The following is an 18,741-nucleotide window of genomic DNA, read 5'->3' on the forward strand; positions in this document are numbered from 1 at the left end:
GGTTGATGGGGGGTGGGAGGGAGGGGAGGGTGGGTGATGGGTATTGAGGAGGGCACCTTTTGGGATGAGCACTGGGTGTTGTATGGAAACCAATTTGACAATAAACTTCATATATTAAAAAAAATAAAAAAAAACACATGCAATGTAAAAATAATTTGGTTAGGGTGGGGGTGGGGTATAATGGAAATAGGCAAAGGGAGGTACAAACTTCCAGTTCTAAAATTATATATAATATCTATAATTTTGATATATGTCATATATAATTTATACATAAATATATAAATAAGAATAATTATATAAATATAAATGTGTGTGTGTGGATGGGTGGATAGATAGATAGATAGATAGATAGATAGATAGATAGATAGATAGATAAAACTTAGTTGGATGGGGTGCCTGGGTGGCTCAGTTGGTTAAGCATCCAACTCTTGATTTCAGCTCAGGTCATGATCTTGGCTCAGGTCATGATCTCATGGTTTGTGAGTTCGAGTCCCACGTCAGGCTATGTGCTGACAAAGCAGAGCCTGGTTGGGGTTCTGTCTCTCTCCCTCTCTCTCTGCCCCTCCCTGTTTCAAAATAAATAAATAAACTCTAAAAAAAACTTGATTGGTACCTATATATATTTTCTAGTAATATTTTCTTCTAGAAAATGTGTTTCTAGTTTATACAATAGAACTAAATATATCAATATTTCATGGTACTCTGCGAAGAGTACTATGATTTCCAAATATATATCACATGTGTTTGAGTGGGCTTTGATGTGTTTTCCACATGACCTATTTTGGATTTGGGGCATACTCTTGGATAAAAATTTGGCTCTGAAAAGTGATTGTGTTTCAATTTCCTCATCTGTAAGATGGGAATAATAATAGTGCCTCCTTCACAGAATTGTTATGGGAAGTAAATGAGGCATTGCTTGTAAACTGCTTGTTTCAGTGCCTGGCTATAATAAGTGTTCATTAGAATTTAGTTATTATTAGTACCTAAAACATAGAGGTGGTCATGGGATTGTTTTCAGGCCCTGGAGAAGAGCTATGTATCTTTGTAGTGATACCTCCATTTGAGACGGAAGGGACAATAGTGATGATGTTCCCTGACCCATTAATTTACAGCATTTGTTGTAAGAATCAACTGAGATAATGCTTGTTAATCCACATTGCTACTTTTGGGTATGCAGGTTAAAAACTTCACAATAAGAAAGAAACTGTCTTTATTATTTTATACACATCATTTTAAGAGAATCTGTCAACTTTTATTTTACATTTTTTTGTTTTATTCTCCTAGGTTTCTTTTTCTTGTTTTTAACCAACAGCTCTTTTAACCTTAAGTTTCAGACATCTCTTTCCATAACATCTTTCATCTGACAAGCATGGGTATCAATGTGGTGTGTTAGTTCAGTTCAGGTAGGAAGCCCTTGTTGCCAGGATGACTGACTGGAGTGGGTTTTCCAGTTCCCTTTTTATCTCTAGAACCAGCAGAGGGAGCACCAGTCTCTCCCTATCTAAACAATCGTGATGACTTTTAAACATATGGTGGCCCTTTAATGATTAAATTTAAAAAGATGGTTTTTGAATGAAGATGTAAAATTTAAAGTGTGAATGTCCATTAATTATTTTAATAATGCAGACATGTTTAAACTTATTCAAAGGGGAAATTTTCTTTTCAAGACTACAGGTCATTATGGAGTGAAACTGGGAGCTACCGAGTAACTTTACCACAACATAATTTAGAATATATTAGTTTTCATTGGAAGTAGAGGGAAGGAGGAAGCTGAGAATGTCTGGAATCATTTAATAAATATTTATTGAGTGCTTGCTATGTTTCAGGTGATAAGCTAAATTATGAGGCTATAGAAATGAACCAGACTCAATCTGGGAGGCAGACCGAGAAGAAAACGTTGGGAAAATTACTTGAAAATGTCTAATTGTTAAATAAGAATTTTAAATAAAATGTTTGTTGAAAGAATGAATTATAATAGTATGTGTATTAATAATATAAAATTAACATTTTTGTATGGTGCTATAATAGCATGTGTATTAATAATATAAAATTAACTTTTTTATATAGTGCTTCCACATACATTACTCATTTAATTAGACTTAGGAGAGGTTTAAAGTTCCACAAATATGAGGCACCTGGGTGGCTTAGTGGGTTAAGCATCTGATTCTTGATTTCTGCTCAGGTCATGATCTCACAGTCATGAGATCCAGCCCCACTGTGTACCTTGGTTGGGATTGTCTTTCTCTGCCCCGGCTGTCCCTCCCCTCTAAATAAATAAACTAATTAAAAGTTTCACAAATAGTGAATATATATAAGGTTTTTATACTTTAAAAGTAAGGATTATCTGCTTAAAAATAAATTGTTAGAAAACGAACATCCTCCTTTAGTATATTGGGCAATAATCCTTTTTAGAAGTTATTTTCCCACTCAGTGGAAACTATTAAATATCTATGTTTAGAAGATCAAGAAGGTTGACCAGGGGAAATAACACTAAATATACAGCAAAAGCCTAACAAGAATTTCTTTGAGGTCATTAGACAAATCTTAGTTGAAGGAAGTACAGGGTAATGCCATTCAGAAAATTTCATCTATATGGAGAAAAAATGATCCAATAAAATTAGTAGTAACTTTGATAGAACATCTGGGATAATATAAAATGTACATGTTTTAGATTAGGCAGTTTACCTAATATACAGACCTCAGTTCTGCACTAGAAGAGAGTAACCCAGTGAGTTAATTTTGACTTCATTAAACTTTGTTGATAAAGCAAACTTTTGGTTATGACAGACATAAAGTGAATGCATATTATGATACTTTTTAGAGATCCTAAATAAATAGGCACCCAGATCTTTCAACAGCCAGACTTAATCTTACCAAGGAGGGACAAGAACTCCAAATTGATCAAATACAAATGAAGCATGTAAGGTTATGAGAAATTTGATTTAGGAATAAAAATCCTACAACTAACCCAGTTTTAGATATAGGCTATTTCAATGTTTCTCAAGATGAGATATAGCCTTATGACCCTACCAATTCTTTTTTCTATTTTGGGGCTTAAAGTAGCCACTTTATTTATTTCTCTCAGTTCTTTTTCCAACGTTTTTTTGTTTTGTTTTGTTTTTTATTTATTTTTGGGACAGAGAGAGACAGAGCATGAACGGGGGAGGGGCAGAGAGAGAGGGAGACACAGAATCGGAAACAGGCTCCAGGCTCTGAGCCATCAGCCCAGAGCCCGACGCGGGGCTCGATCTCACGGACCGCGAGATCATGACCTGGCCGAAGTCGGACGCTCAACCGACTGCGCCACCCAGGCGCCCCTATTTCTCTCAGTTCTGTTGGCTGACTAGGCTCAGTTGGTTGGAAGGCTCTTGTTCAGGGTTTTGATCAGGACTTACTTTTTTTTTTTTTTCTTTAAAACACCTTCACCCATTTCCTCCACCTCTCTGCTGCCCCCTGCCCCACCCCATCTCAGGCAACCACCAGTCTGTTCTCTGTTTCTGTGAGTTCAGTTTTTTTAGATTCTGCATATAAGTGAAATCATATGGTATTTGTTTTTCTCTATCTTATTTCAGTTAGCATAATGCCCTCAAAGTCTATCCATTTCACAATTGGTAGGAGTTCTGGCCCCACTCAGAGGGGTAGAGCTTGCTTTCTTCTGTTTTGTCCCCCAAATGCAATGGGCTTCCAGTAGTGCCCTAAGGTAATTGGTTTCACGTTTGTTCTCCCCCCTGCATATTAAGGCTTTTGTTTTGTAGGAGACATAGAGGTGATTGGTTGAGCCAGGGTTTTGGCAGCAGCTAGTGTTTCCTCCTCTACCAGCACCCCAAGAAAAGCCTTCTCAGGATTCTCCCTGACCTTCCCTGTGAGTGTCTGGTGGGATTCATGGAGTCCAAGCCTGCAAGAGTGTGTAAAGTCCTCTATAGCTGAGATCCTTAGGAGTTGGCACTCTCATGCTAGTTCATTCTCATCCTCTAGCAATTTGTTTAAATGTTTTAGCTACATCTTCTTTTCAGCTAAGATTGTATCTAGTATTGTCTGCCTCAAGTCAGTAAATACTTGGCCTTGTTTCTCCCCGAAAACACTGTTTCTCCCCAGACTTCAGGTTACTTGGTGGCCCTGCAACCTCAGTTTCTTAATGTGTTAAAGAAAAGTTATTAATTTGCGGTTTGTATAGCTTTGTCCTTACTCCAAGATTGGAGAATACTCTACATCTCTGGCTGAAAACCTTTATCTTACTTGTCATCTGTGCCATTTTTTGGTCTTCATTTGCCACCACCATGTTTCTCAGGATTTACTATGCTTAAGAATCAACTGAGAAGCATGTTAATACTACATATTTCTGTGTCCCACTCTAGAAATAGTGATTCAGTAGTCTCAGGTAGACAAAAGGGATTTGCTTATTGCCAAAGCTCCCCAGAGAGTCCCCAGGCTAAAAAGGACTTTGGAAGGCAGTATCTTCTCAAAGGTAAATTCTCCCTGAGGGATGGTAGTGTGCTCATTCATTTTTCTGTCTTCCGTTGTGTCCATGCCTTATATATGTTAGCCTGTCAATAATTATGCAAAATATGCATTGAATTTAAATTAGTTGCATAGGATCAGAGGTGGGGAAGAAACTTCCCTTGAAATATCCCACATTTATTAAACCTATCCACAATTCAAGGTTCAGCTGAAGTTCTAAATCTTCCAACCAACTTCTTGGAGTAAATAGCATTGGAGGAGTGGGGGGGGGGGTAGTGAGTCAAGAAACCTGCTTTTAGCTTCTAGTTTGAGCTTCTAGTTTTGTCAGTAATTAGTTATGTGATTTGGCTAAGGCACTTAAACTTTTCTGCAATTTATTTTTGGCTTTGATTTAACAAAATATAAGAATGGAATACACTTGGAACATAAACATGAATAATCATGAAAATCAGTTAAGAAGGTGTTTATTTTTACTTATAATGTATGAAGATATGTTTATAAACACATACATTATACATACATACAGACACATGCATATATGCACATACATACAGTAACCATATCGTGTACATTATATATTTTGCATATGTAATTACAGATTCCAGTGCCTCCATCTGTAGAGATGATGAGTCAGTAATTTGAAATATATATATTTTTTAACATCTCTAGATGATTCTAATGAATGGTCATGTTTGAAAACCACTCAGCTAAATGCTTTGAAAATTTTCAAGTCTAAGCCTCTATCTCCCTTTACTGAACTCCATCTGATGGCCATGAACTACCAAAGAGTAGTGACTAAAAATATATTTAAGTTTTGTTTTTCATTTATATTATCATCCCAATACATCCCAATATGCTTAGTGATAGAAAACGCATCATATTTTTTCTTGAATAGAGTTCCTAGTATAGTTTATAGAATCCTGCAAGCAAGTTAGTAAATTTTTGTTGCTGGATAGATTAAAATAAAAGTAGCCAGAAGTTAGAAGTCAGGGAGGAAAGGGAAGTTAGAGATAGGTGGGAAGACGTAACTGTCTTGGTCTTAGCTATATGAATAGAATATCTTGGCAGAGGAATTTTAAATAGATTGGATAGGTGACAAAGGAGAATTGGCAGAGAAGAAGGTGGCAGTAGTCAAGGTAACTAAGCAGTTGATGAGCATCTGAGTTGGGAGCTTCCGGAATGTGGAGGAGGAAATGACACATGTGAGTATCTGAGGGAGGAGTATGTGAGAGGAAGGGAGAGCTAATGAGGGGAGGCTGCTGTATTTCTAAGGGCTAATGATAGATTTCAGAGAGAGAGAGAGAGAGAGAGAGAGACAGGAGGGTCTAGAGTTGGGAATGTGCAAACATGTGTAGCACAAAGACTCCAGAAAGCTTTAATTCCTGGAGCTCAAAGGAAGGCAGTTGCCCTGGAGATCAGCTAGGATCTGCAACCATCACTGTGAAAGTGAGACATAAACTTTTGCCGAGGAGAGCCAGTAAGATCTGAGAATCCGTGGCATAGCCTAAGCCTATCCTGTCTGCCCTGAAAAAAAACTTTAATAGAGTTTATATAGGATGTTTTTATTGATCCTGATGGATCTGTCATTTTGAGTTAACAGTAAAATAAGACCCCAAGTATCTGAATGAGTTTGCCTGTTGAATGGATTTGTGTAATGCCATTATTGCTAATTGTGAAGAACATTTGCTCAAAATAAAAAACTTGAGTTTTTAAATTTGACTTAACCTTTAGATATAAGAAGCAAATGCTGTTCCGCTCATCAGGGGAGGTCATGTTTACTACCAAGTAAGGAGGTGGGATTTTGATTGACTTTATTGATTTTATTAGTAGAATAACATCCAGGAAGTGTAAACATCCCAAAAGATATTTTAAAATAAGGTTTTTGACCTAACACTGAAGTTTCAGTGCAAGGACTGGAGTGAACAAAGATCAATGATTTTGAGTGGTCTTTTTCAGAAATTATCATGGTATCCATGTTTCCTTACAAAGGAGAATCAGTGTTCAGTTGTTATGACAAAGAAGTGATTTCCTTTTTAAAAGGTGTACTGTATTGCATAGTTGCAGCCCAGAGATGACTGATGCTCTGAAGAGACGTAGTGATCAGAGAAGACATAGCCACAGATTAGAAAGTTCAGGTCTGAGAGGCAGAGTGCTGCGATAAGTGTAACAGAATATTTGATGGAAGGCAAACTTTGACTTTAAATAAGTTCAGGAGCAAAGATGTGGGGCCCCGAAAACAGAAGTAGGTGTCGCAGCATTGAAAATCATGGAACCCAGAGAGGAGAGTCTGTTCTGGCAGAAACCACTCCCTTCACCTTCTTGTTCCAGGTTTATCATAAATTCTATGTGAGATAAACAGGTTTCAGAAACTATGTATCCTTTCTAGTTCATTGTATTTTAACAAGTTTCTAGGTAACATTACCATGTATGGAGTTATTTGACCTCAGTAAAATTTTTTGTCATCTCTATAAAGTTTTGAATAAAAGCAACCTTCCAATCTTCCATCACTGAATGTAGATACTAGAATTGGGAATAACTTACTCAGTACTCATGGTCAAGGCTGTGGCTCTTAAGTCACTACTGTAGAATAGACACTGCTGTGTTATTGTTTGGCTGCCTAACAACCATCAACAATTCTTAATCTTCTGTGACTTTTGAAGGAATTTCTTCTTTTCATTTATGGGAATTTTGAGTGTAAATGTCAGGCATGTGTCTTGCATGCCCTAACTGAAAACCAGGTACAGAACTCAAGCTGATTAATCTTGCCTAGAATCTTGAGCTGAATCAAAAAAAAAGTTGCTTGAAGCTCATTTACTCCAGCACTTGGACCCAGGTTCCAGTTGTGTTGTTGAGCTGCTTTGATTTGTGTTTCTGCCTGTTCTTTCTCAAAGCTTAGTTGTTTTTCTTCCTTTTTATGACAAGTATAATTATAATATATTTAAAGTATACAATATGTTTGAGATGTATATATTGTGAAATGATTCCCATTATTGAGTTAATCAACATAGGCATCACCTCATAAAGCTTTTTTTTTTTTGTGAGAATATTGAAGATTTAGTCTCTTAACAAATTTCAAGTATACAATATAATATCATTAACTATAGTCACCATATTATACACTAAACCCTCAGAACTTACTCATCTTATAACTGGAAGTTTGTAGCCTTTAGCAGCCTCAAAGCCTACTTTTCCAGTTTTCCCTTTATTCGGTCAGCACTTGATATCTTTCCTATAAATTATATTTTTAAGTTTACCCAAATTTGTCTTTGATACTTGAACTCTTTGCAAATGTAGTGCAAACTCTTTTAGTAAATATAGTGAATAATTCTCAGGAGGAGAGTAATTTATCTCAGTTGGTATTTCATATTATAAAGGCCAACAGGAGGGGAAAAAGGAGGAAGGAAAATGTTTTTTTTTTTACTTGTGGGCCCCCCAGATACTCCCTGCCAGCAATGTTAGTTCAACACGGGGTTCACTCACATTAGGTCCATCCTTTTATTTTCAGTTTGTGGGATCAAGTGCTACAAATATCATCTGAGCAGATTCAATGAGCATTAGTTTGCCTTTAGTCACATAGGTTATATAGATGAAGAAGGAGCCAAGAAAGGTAAAAGAGGAGGAGCAATCAGGTCCCATAGGAATACAGGCTATTCCTGACCTCTATAGAGGTCACAAAACAGTAAATATAGACCCAGGATATGAGCGTGGGAATTAACAATGTCAGGCACAGGTGCACAGGCGATATAGAGCACCTGAGCACCATGTGATGTGCATCTAGGCAAAGGCAGAGACAGACACTGGAGTGCCATTCCTCCATTTGAATTCACACTCCTCCACTTATTGGCATTGTGACCTAGACAAGCTATATAATTTCTCATCTTTTGGTGCCTCTGTTTCCTCATGCATAAAATAAGGACAATTGTATTTCCTACCTTACTTACTTACTGAGGACTGAGTGAGTTAATACAAGTACAGCAATTAGAACAGTGGTTGGTGCGCTTAATAAATGTGATATATAAAGAATAGTACTTGTTAAATAAATATTAACTATTAAAAGGTATTGGTAAATACAGTTGGGGTTCAACAGTCAGCTTTCGTTCAGGCACTTGACTGAGAATGTGGGAAGGAGGAATGAAGAGCACTTAGTTGGTATCAGCAGTGAGTGGGTGAGGATCCAGGAATGCTTCCTCCCAAATGCAAGCCTGAATTTGGAGACAAATAAATGTGGCATAATATAACCTGGAGGGAAACTTGCAGAACCCACATGGAAGAGACCTAGATATAATTCTCATCCGGTTCCCCCCTTTTATTTTCTCTTACTTAAAAAAGAATCTGCTCGACTATAGCGGCAGGCAAATCCTTAACCTCTTTTTGTTCTGTCATCCATAAAATAGCACATTCTCTGTGCCTAAATGAAATTATCTGTGTGAAAGAATTTTTCACAGTCATAGGAAGTTTGTATTATTTAGGACTCTTTCAGTTGCAAGTGATGGGAATTCAAACGAGCTAAGAAAGTAATTAGTAGACTGATAAAACCGGACAGGATGTTGGGTATTTCATAGGACTGAAAGACATGCCGTAGGAACCTGGTCCTGGGAGACTGGAACTAAGTATTCAAAGTTACCTGCATTTTTTTTTCTCATTACTAAGACTACTTTGTGGCACAGTTTCAGAGGAACTGTTCACATGGTATTCTAGAGGAGTTGTATAAAAGGCACAAGGTAATGTAAGGGGGAATGTACCCTTTGGAGATGTGACAAACTTTTATCTCTGATTTTGCTTCTCTTTGCACCTTATTCTTTTTGATACTAGATAGGTTTCCTCCTTAAGGCTGGGAAATGTGGCACAAATAGCTATAGCTTTTATTCTTCCAACACTGTAACACAGAGAAAACAGAATCTTTCTTGTTAGTTTAAGTAGAAAATTCCCAAGAAGGACTCTGATTGGCCTGAGCTGGGTCACATGCCTATTCCTAAGTCACCGTGGCCTAGGGGATGGGGTCCTCTGATTGCAGGAGCCTGGATCATGTGCTCACCTTTGCAAGTATGCACGGGGAGTATGGGGAATGTTTGGGATTGAAAACCCAAAGAAGGGAAGTATGAAAGACAAGATAGAGTTATCATAGTCCACTGTAAACAAAAGCATTATTATTTTTTGATGTTTGAGATTATTCACCACCCTCCAGCCAACATTAATGTGAAGAGTGTGTTGTGCAGTAACAGTAGTTATATACATATGAGACATATATTAAGCCAAGATTTTTCTGTTGGGAAAATAGAGTGGCTGAATTAAGATACTTCAACACAGCTGTACTATTTTTCTTCACCATTACCCCTTTGGAACACTCTAATACTGTCATGAATGAGGAATTACTTTTCCATATACTATCTTCATGTGGACATGCTTTTTAACAATCCTGAAAAGAACTGGTAACTATCTCTGTTACTAAATGGGAAGTAGGTGAAAATAGGAATTCAACGGGCATTCATTTGCTTAGTAAGTCTCCTGAGTGTGCTCACAATACCAAGAGTCAGCATGGCTTCGGGAAGAAAGCGTGTGTTTATCAGATGTTCTTGCTGAGGCGCATAAGCAAATAGTACTGGGACTGTGGAAATGATATGTGGATATGTTTCTGGAAATTTAATCAGGAGTATTATTCAGTGAGCAGAAGACTTGGGCTGGGAATTGATAACCCTTTGAGGGCCACTAGAAAGATCAGATATGTACAGATGAATAATAGCATGCATAAAAACTGAAGGTGAACTGGTAGTCAATCCAAATTTAATATAACAATAAAGAGTGCTTCCTCTTTCCCCCCAAATTTCTTTGCTCATCATTTCTAAGTTTCTATTTTAAAGACCATGATTTCTAGTCTATATACAACCTTATTGATAGAATTTTACCCTTTCATTTCATCCAGAATTTTTATTACTATTATGATCCTTACCTTATGGATAAGGAAACTGAAGCACAGAGAGTTTAAGAAACTTGACAAAGCTTCAAAGCTAGTTGGTGGCAAAGCCAGGATACGGACCAAGACAGGCTGGATCCAGAGCATATGCTATTCTACCGTGTTGCATTTTCACTAAATTCAAGGTAAATGTTTGAAATCTGGGGCATGGTCAAGCTCTCCTTTTCCAGGAGAGTTTTTGTATGATCAGATAAGGTCATTGTATTCATCCATTTGTTAAATGTAGCAACAAGATTATAATTTTTTTTTGAACATGGGTATGTTCCGAATATAGGTATAATTTGAGTGCTAGAACTGTCTCATCCTCTTACTAGCTGTGTGAATATGGGTATACTCAGATTCATCACTTGAAACAAAGGAACATTACCACTTGCTTGACATGCCTTGCAAATTATTGGGAGAAAAAGAGCTGGGAAGTGTGAATTCAGGACGCATTAAGAACATTTGCACCATGAAAATGAAGTAAATTGAAACCAACACCAGCTTCTCACAACCTTTTGCCATCTCATTTTCCTGGTTTTGTCCTGTCTAATTTAGATCATAAACCCTCCAGTCAGAAACCATCACCTCTTTATACAGAGTACGATGACTGGTGTCACTATTTAATAAAAACACAAGAAGCAGCTGCAAAGGTTTGAAATTGAATCTACAAACGTAAGCTGAAAGTTATATTGAGTTCCAACTGTAGGTCATTATGGCAAAATTAAGATAAGGACATGGATTTGTTTTCTTAATTTTCTTAAAACTGGTGTAATGTAGCAATTAAGAGAATGTGGTCCAGAGTCAGGTTTCCTATGTTACAATTCTAACTTGGCCTCTTACTAATTATATAATGTTTTGAACACACTATATTTTATAGATTCCATGAAATACAATATTTTACATTTTCACATCTCAGAAATTGAGATTATTTATACAAGGAACAGTATTTTATGATTACCATTGCCCACATAGCAGCTAAGATACAGCTGGCATTGCCTGAGCATGTGCGCACACACACACACACATGCACACACACACGCGCACACACACACACACACACACACACACACACACACATACTTGGCCATTGCTGTTCACGTTGTCATGAGTTTACCTGAGTTATAGGCATTGGTGTTAATGCACATGCTGAGGTAATTTGCTATTTAAACTGTCTTGAGAAAAATTACACAGTGCATTTGGCTTTAAGATAAAAAGTTATTGTATATGCAGAAACAAAGCAGTGGGGCTTAAATTTGTTATTTGTGAAGCAACAATTCATCACTGGAAGAATGACTGTTATGCCAGGTTTTCTTGCAAAGAAAAAAGAAGGGGGCTTTATGATATCCAAGAAAGGAAAATACCCTCAGGTAGCTGAAACTGTTCCTTTTGTTACTGAGGTGCAGCAAAAGGATTGCTTATCACACACCAAGTCATGCAACCAAAAAGCAGGAGAAATCCCAAATCCCTTGGTATATGGAGAAAAAAATTGCAAGGCAGCGAGAGGCTGGTGTGACAGAAGAACACTTTCAACAAGTATAAAATAAAAATCTGAAGTGGCAAGAAAATATTATATCACAGTTTGGCAGCATTTCCCCCCCTTTTTATTTGTATATTTAAAAAATCATATAATGTGCTCATGGCTTCCTTGAAATGTGAAATACAGAATACCTCATTAGCTGTGTGAGAATTAAATGAAATAACATAGGTGAAGTGTTATTGGTGTGCTTGACACATAGTAAGTGTATAATACATGTTGGCCATTATTATCATCATCAAATTACAAAGGCCTTTCATTTTCGTATCTGCTCTCTAATAGATTAATGGGGATTGGAAACAATTCAAGTGGGATACGTTTCATTTGAAAATAAAATGTGGTTTTGTGATCTCAGGGAGAGCTGGGGAAAGTTTAATTGGCAATATCAGGTATTTCACAAGTGGGAGGGATGAGTGAAGTGAGAACTTTTCACAGTGTGGCCAACATGGGATGACTTTTCCTGTCATGGACTGGAAGTTATATGGTACTACCCTAAGAAATTGCTGCCTGGCAACATGATAGATACAGCTTCAGCCGTATTTCCTTAGCCAACAAAATTGCAGACATTTCTATGTACCACCTTGGTGTTTTATTCGAAAGTGTAGTGTTAATTTCAGTGTACCACTTCACACACACACAAAAAAAATTCATGGCTTTAGAAATTGTGATTTTAGCAGCTATTTGGAGCTGCAAGTACATTTAAGGATTTTATTGAAAAGTTCTCAAGTAAACAAATGTGGGCCTCGGCTCAGTGAATTTACACAATGTTCAAGTACACAGATGAATTCAACCTCTGAATTTTAATTTTCATCTAACTTGAGCTGTTGCATTCCTCAAAACATAAAAGGAAGAATTTGTAAAGTCATGAGTGACGCTAATTGGGATGTGATTTTTTTTCAGAATCCATTTCCTGGTTAGAAAGTCAACATTTTGAGATACTTTCCCAAAATGTCTTTCAGATTGTGTTCAAGAGTCTCTATTAAAAGTTAATTCTTTTTTTCTTTAACAAATTAGCTTTTGAAGTCTGAAATATCTACTTGAATATATTTGATTTTTATTTATCAAGATAACTAAAGTAAAGGCATGTCATACACCACTCCTCTTTCGCTCACTACGTTTTTTAAGTTCATGTTTGTGAAGGACAAGCAAAGCTTGTGTGTATTTGATTTTTATCACTTTTGTTATTTCAAGAGTACAAAGATGATAACACAAGATATTTGAGACCTTAGGATTGAAAATCTCTCTTACGGCCAGAGGAATTATGGAAAGTTCAGTGCACAAACAATTCTGGGCTTATTCATTTGGCCAAATTAGTTTGTCTTGTTTTTGCATTATAATTTTGATTGCTGCACTCCAGTGTCTTTTCTGTCCCTGAAAACTATCTAGAAATATTTGGCTATTGAGTATCATAATAATTGTGTCACGAGACAGTTGTTCTAGCAGTAAAGTTAACCAGTCATGATAGAGTGCCTCTGGACAAGTGGACTTGTGTGTGTGTGTGTGTGTGTGTGTGTGTGTGTGTGTGTGATTGCAAGTTAACTTGGTGTGTTTACTTATTAGTCTTAACAAAGTTATCCCTTTAAAAAGTGGGGAGGAAAGGGGGCACCTGGGTGGCTCAGTCAGTTAAGAGTCTGACTCTTGATTTTGGCTCAGGTCATGATCTCACGGTTCATGAGATCGAGCCCCCATCAGGCTCGATCAGCGTGGAGCCTGCTTGGGATTCTCTCTACATCTCTCTGTCCCTCCCATCTCTCAAAATAAATAAATAAACTAAAAAAAGAAAAAGTGTGGAGGGAAGAAAAATGCTGCCCTGGGACTTCGTTGACTTAAATTTGTCCCTCAATGTCCAATTAAGGAATGTCTTTTCAGTATAAACTACTTAAGAACAATCTTCCATTTTTCACATTTGGCTTCTTTTCCCCTAAAGGTCAGGTAAATAAACAAGGAATGGATATAACTGCTAAATGTGGTTCAGTTCTTGACATTGGTACTGAGGGTCTATCAAAATGGAAAAAAAACTTTTTTTTTCTTCATTTTATACCTTCTATTAATTTTGTTTAAGAAAAAAAGTTGGGACAAAACTCTAATCAGTGATGGTAGAACTTTCTCCAAAATGTTGTCTTTCATTTATTTATTATTATCTAATATTGTAGCAGGATTCTTGCACAGAGTCATGACACCGAGGCTTTTCTTTCCAGGAAGCAACTGTATTCCTGCAAGCACCACTCAGTTGGGTTCGAACCTGAAGAACTGAGCCCTGAACGCCATGTAGCATAGTTTTTTATATATTTTTTACTCTTTGTCTCCCATATGTGGTAACACACAAACATAGTCTGATTAAGTGGTCTCATGTTACAAGGTCAGGAGTGATGTTGTCAAGTAAGCAAATAGCAAGGTTGCCTTGAGGTGTTTTTTTTTTCTTTCTTTCCTTAGGGAGGGGACCCCACCACATTGTGAACTAGTTTGACTAGTGCTAGATAAATTACACAATGGAAGAGAATTTTAAGAAAACAAGTGTTTTATTGTCTCGTTCTATTTGATGGTCTACTCTATTTTTGGAAGTTTCTTTTAAGCTCTGGGATTGTAAAACAATTACCTTTCAAACCACTGAAGTGCAACTTGAATATGGTTAACACTTCATCTGGCTTCCAGGGTGTAAATTAGCCTTGTCTACAGGCCATCAGGAAAATTTAATATTCTTTATTTGTGAGTCATCAACATTCTAAAATTTGACTAAGTATTATAAAAGATAAGCAATGTAATAAGAATTCTTGAATGCAATTAGGAAGCAAGGCATTATTTCAATAATTTTATTGCAATGTGCAATACACTTTTCCCTGATCCCTGAGTTGATTAGTTTATGCATTAATTCCTTTTCACAAGGACCCCTAACAATGTAAGGAATCAGTACCCACCCACTAGCTGTCACTTCAAATGTACACATATTTATAGAAAGTCCAGGGACCCCAAAATATTCCTCCATTAGTCCACAGGTCTTTTGGTGGAAAGGAGACAGCAGTAGGCATTAGGAACGGAGGTGTAGTCTCAAAGTCTGCCACAGGAAGGTCCCACCAAGATAATTTTCTAGTGGGGTGCTTTAGCAATGCACAGACTTGACATAAGAATAAAAATATGGCTAGCCTCTGTTAACTGAAATGTAAAAACTTTTTCTTTGTCCTCTTTACCTTTTTCCTCTTTTTCTCTTTCCTCTATTCTTTCTCTGTTGTCTCTTCCTACTTCTCGTCTCTTTTTCTATCTTGGTCTTTTACTATCCCTCCTTCCCCTATCTTCTTTTTATGCATTCTCCCTTTGAAAGCATATTTACTCTATGGCACATCAATATACATATCATTTCAGTTCTCTATCTCCAGTCTTGATCTCTTTAACCTCCAATCTGCCATTCCCACCTGCCTGTTGGACACTTGCAGATGTCATTCTTTAAATACTTGAGATTCCTCTTGTTGTCTACTGAACTTGTCTTCCCCTCATTCCTCAAAACAGCTCTTGATCTTCTCTTACCTATTTCAATAACAATGTTCTCACCAATCTTTCAGTTACCTCAGCCTCTCACCTTGATGTAAATCTTGCATTTTCTTCCTGTATCCAATCAGGCATGAGTCCTCCTGATTCTTCTTTTGCTATATCCTTAAATCTTCTTTTTATTTTTATTTCTAATATCAAGTAGTAGACCCTTTTCATCATTCACCTAAATTGGTCTTCTTACTTCTTTTCTCTGCTCCTTACTTACCTATCCTCCAAGTCAAGAGAGAGCTATGAAATCACAAGATTCCTAACATAACACAAGGTTCATTTCACCTGCTCATCAAAAGTCTTAGATGAGAGACAGGAATAGGCCAGACACTCTGAGAGATAAAAACAAAGTTGAGTATGTATAATACTAGATATCAATATGTGTTGTAAATGATTTATACTACAAGATATCAAATGCAATGCAGACAATGTGGTACTTATTCAGCAAAGATAGACAAATAGACTTGGTGGGGCACCTGGGTGTCTCAGTCAGTTGGGCATCTGACTTCAGCTCAGGTCGTGATCTCGTGACTCATAGGTTCAAGCCGCGCATCAGCTGTGTGCTGATAGTTTGGAGCCTGGAGCCTTCTTCAGATTCTGTCTCCCCCTCTCTCTCTGCCCTTCCCCTGCTCACACTCTGTGTGTCTCTCTTTCAAAAATAAATAAACATTATTTTTTTAAAAAAAAACATAGACAAATAGACTTGGAATAGATGAAAAAATTGCAAAGCAGTAGGAATGGTATGACAAAAGAACTCTAAGTACAGACATAATAGACAGTCCAGAAATTGACTCACACTATGTAGTCCCTTGATTAATGAGAGAGACCATGCTGCAGTGTAGTTGGGAAGGATAGCCTTTTCAATAAGTGGTGCTGGATCAATTGAATATCCATGTGGGAAAAAAAGGAAATGTTGACCCCTCTCCCACATTGTAAAAAATCAGTTTTAAATGGGTCATAGAGCTGAATGTGCAAGATAAAAGAACCAAAGGGACACATATGAAAAATTAACTAAAAAGAAAATTACTGGTAAACCAGATTGTGTTAAAATTAAGAAACATAAAGAAGTAAAAATGCACACCACAGAGTGGAAGATGTTTGCAATACATCTATCTGACAATGGAGTAGTATAGCATATTTGACAAAATCCTACAAAACAATAATAATAAAAAAAGTAACCTAGTAGAAAAATGGGCAAAAAACTCTAACAGGTAATAAAAGAGCATTTATAAATGGCCAATATACACGTGAAGAAATGCTACATTTTATTAGAGGCTAAGGAACTGCAAACTAAAACCTCCATGAAATATCACTACACACCAACCAGGATGGCAAAACTCAAACAGTACCAGTACTGGGAGAGATATGGAACAGGTATAACTTTTATAATTCTTGACAGAAATGCAGACTTTATATAATTGCTTTGAAAGACTGTTAGGTAGTTATCAACTAAAGCTGAGTATGGGCTTTGGTTGACCCAGCAATTCCACTTGTAGGTAAATACCCAAGAGAAATGAGTAAATAAGTGCATTAAAGCATATTCATAGCAGCACTATTCATAACAGTCTCAAATTGGAAAGCTACCTCAATGTCCATCAATAGTAGAATAATAAATACATTTTATTATGCTTGTTAATAAATACACATTCTACCAACATTTTGGAAACCAGTGGCTTCCATAATACTCTTTCTTTGTACTTACTTTGCATCTCCCTAAACTTCTCTGGATGGTGGGTCCAGCAGAATTCCATGCTCTTGGGGCATCCCCAACATTATATGTAAATAGGGCAGTAAGAAACAGTAAAGGCAGGGGCACCTGGGTTGCTCAGTCAGTTAAGTGTCTGACTTCGGCTCAGGTCATGATCTCATGGTTCATGTTTTCAAGCCCCGTGTCAGGCTCTGTGCTGACAGCTCAGAGCCTGCTTCAGACTCTGTTTCTCCCTCTCTCTCTGTCCCTCCCTGGCTTGCACTCTGTCTGTATTAAAAATGAATAAACATTAAAAAAAATTAAGAAAAAAAAGAAACAGTAAAGACATTTTGTCAAGTTCCTTTGTTTACACACATGATCCATTGTACCAGCAGACATACCTTACAAAACACAAATTCAAAGATCAAATCATTAAGATTTTCAATAGCAGGGCAATAAACTAAGCATGGGCCCTTCTGAGTGAGGGGCATTCCCATGAACCCAGCCATTCATGTTAATCATCCTTCAATAAAGGGTTTATTAAAAGTAAAGTGAACAAATAAATATTTCATTTGGCTTCTTCACTGTTGAACAAATAAAGGCAAAATCCCTTACGCTAAAACAGGGTTTTTAAAACTTTGGTTTAAACTCTAGCTTGCTCACTTTTCATTTCCCTCTCTGTACACCAACTAATTGTCCCTCAATTAGGTCCAGTTAGGTCCTGGAGCCTAACTTCTTTTAAAGCCCAGCTGTGTCCTCACTTCCTCTTGTTCTGTCTTGCCTGCATTCTAAAAATAGGATTTGACTCATGGCATGGAATACGGATACTGAAGACCTGGAAGATACACTGAAGACCCCAGATTCAGATCTTCTCATTTTAGAAATGTTACTTGATAGGGAACTTTTCTCCCCCAGTACCGGTGCAGCAAATCCAGTAAAGGGTTCTGCTTAGTTTCCCTTGAGTTATGTGCCTATCTTTGAGTTAATCAGTATGTTGATGGAAATGGATCCTATATTTGATCAGAACTGGTTCATATCCTGAATCTAATGTCTATGACATGGAATCCATTAATAGAAGAAAGTGCTCACAAAAAAATGCTGGGCAGTGAAAACAATAGATTTCATAATTTTCCTGACTCATCTTTGCTGGGTCAGAAGATCTAGAAACCAGGGTACTAATAGCTCAGACAACCAAACAATTCATTATCAACAGTCTTCTAAAATTCTTAGAATTCCCAAAATCAACTTCAGGTTAAGGCATAATTTTGAGGATGGATTTGCACATTATATAGCTGTAAAGGACCATGAGAAAGAAGATGCTAAGCAGCAAGAAAGGCCTGGGTTTAGGTCCTGGTTCTGATACATACTATGACTTTATATCTTGGGACCTGAGTTCTCTCATTTGTGAAGGATTTTTGCATGGACGAGGTACTGTAAATTAAAAATTCTGTGCATATATGATGTATTTAGTTTCTTACCCTTTGTCCCCAAATCACCAGGGCTTAACCTTTCTGAATCATAGCCTTTTGATGTCTCTTAGAATCATGGAACTACAACTCCCAAGGATAAGTTTAGAAG

Source organism: Prionailurus viverrinus, chromosome C1 (assembly GCF_022837055.1).
Source record: "Prionailurus viverrinus isolate Anna chromosome C1, UM_Priviv_1.0, whole genome shotgun sequence".
Taxonomy (NCBI): domain Eukaryota; kingdom Metazoa; phylum Chordata; class Mammalia; order Carnivora; family Felidae; genus Prionailurus; species Prionailurus viverrinus.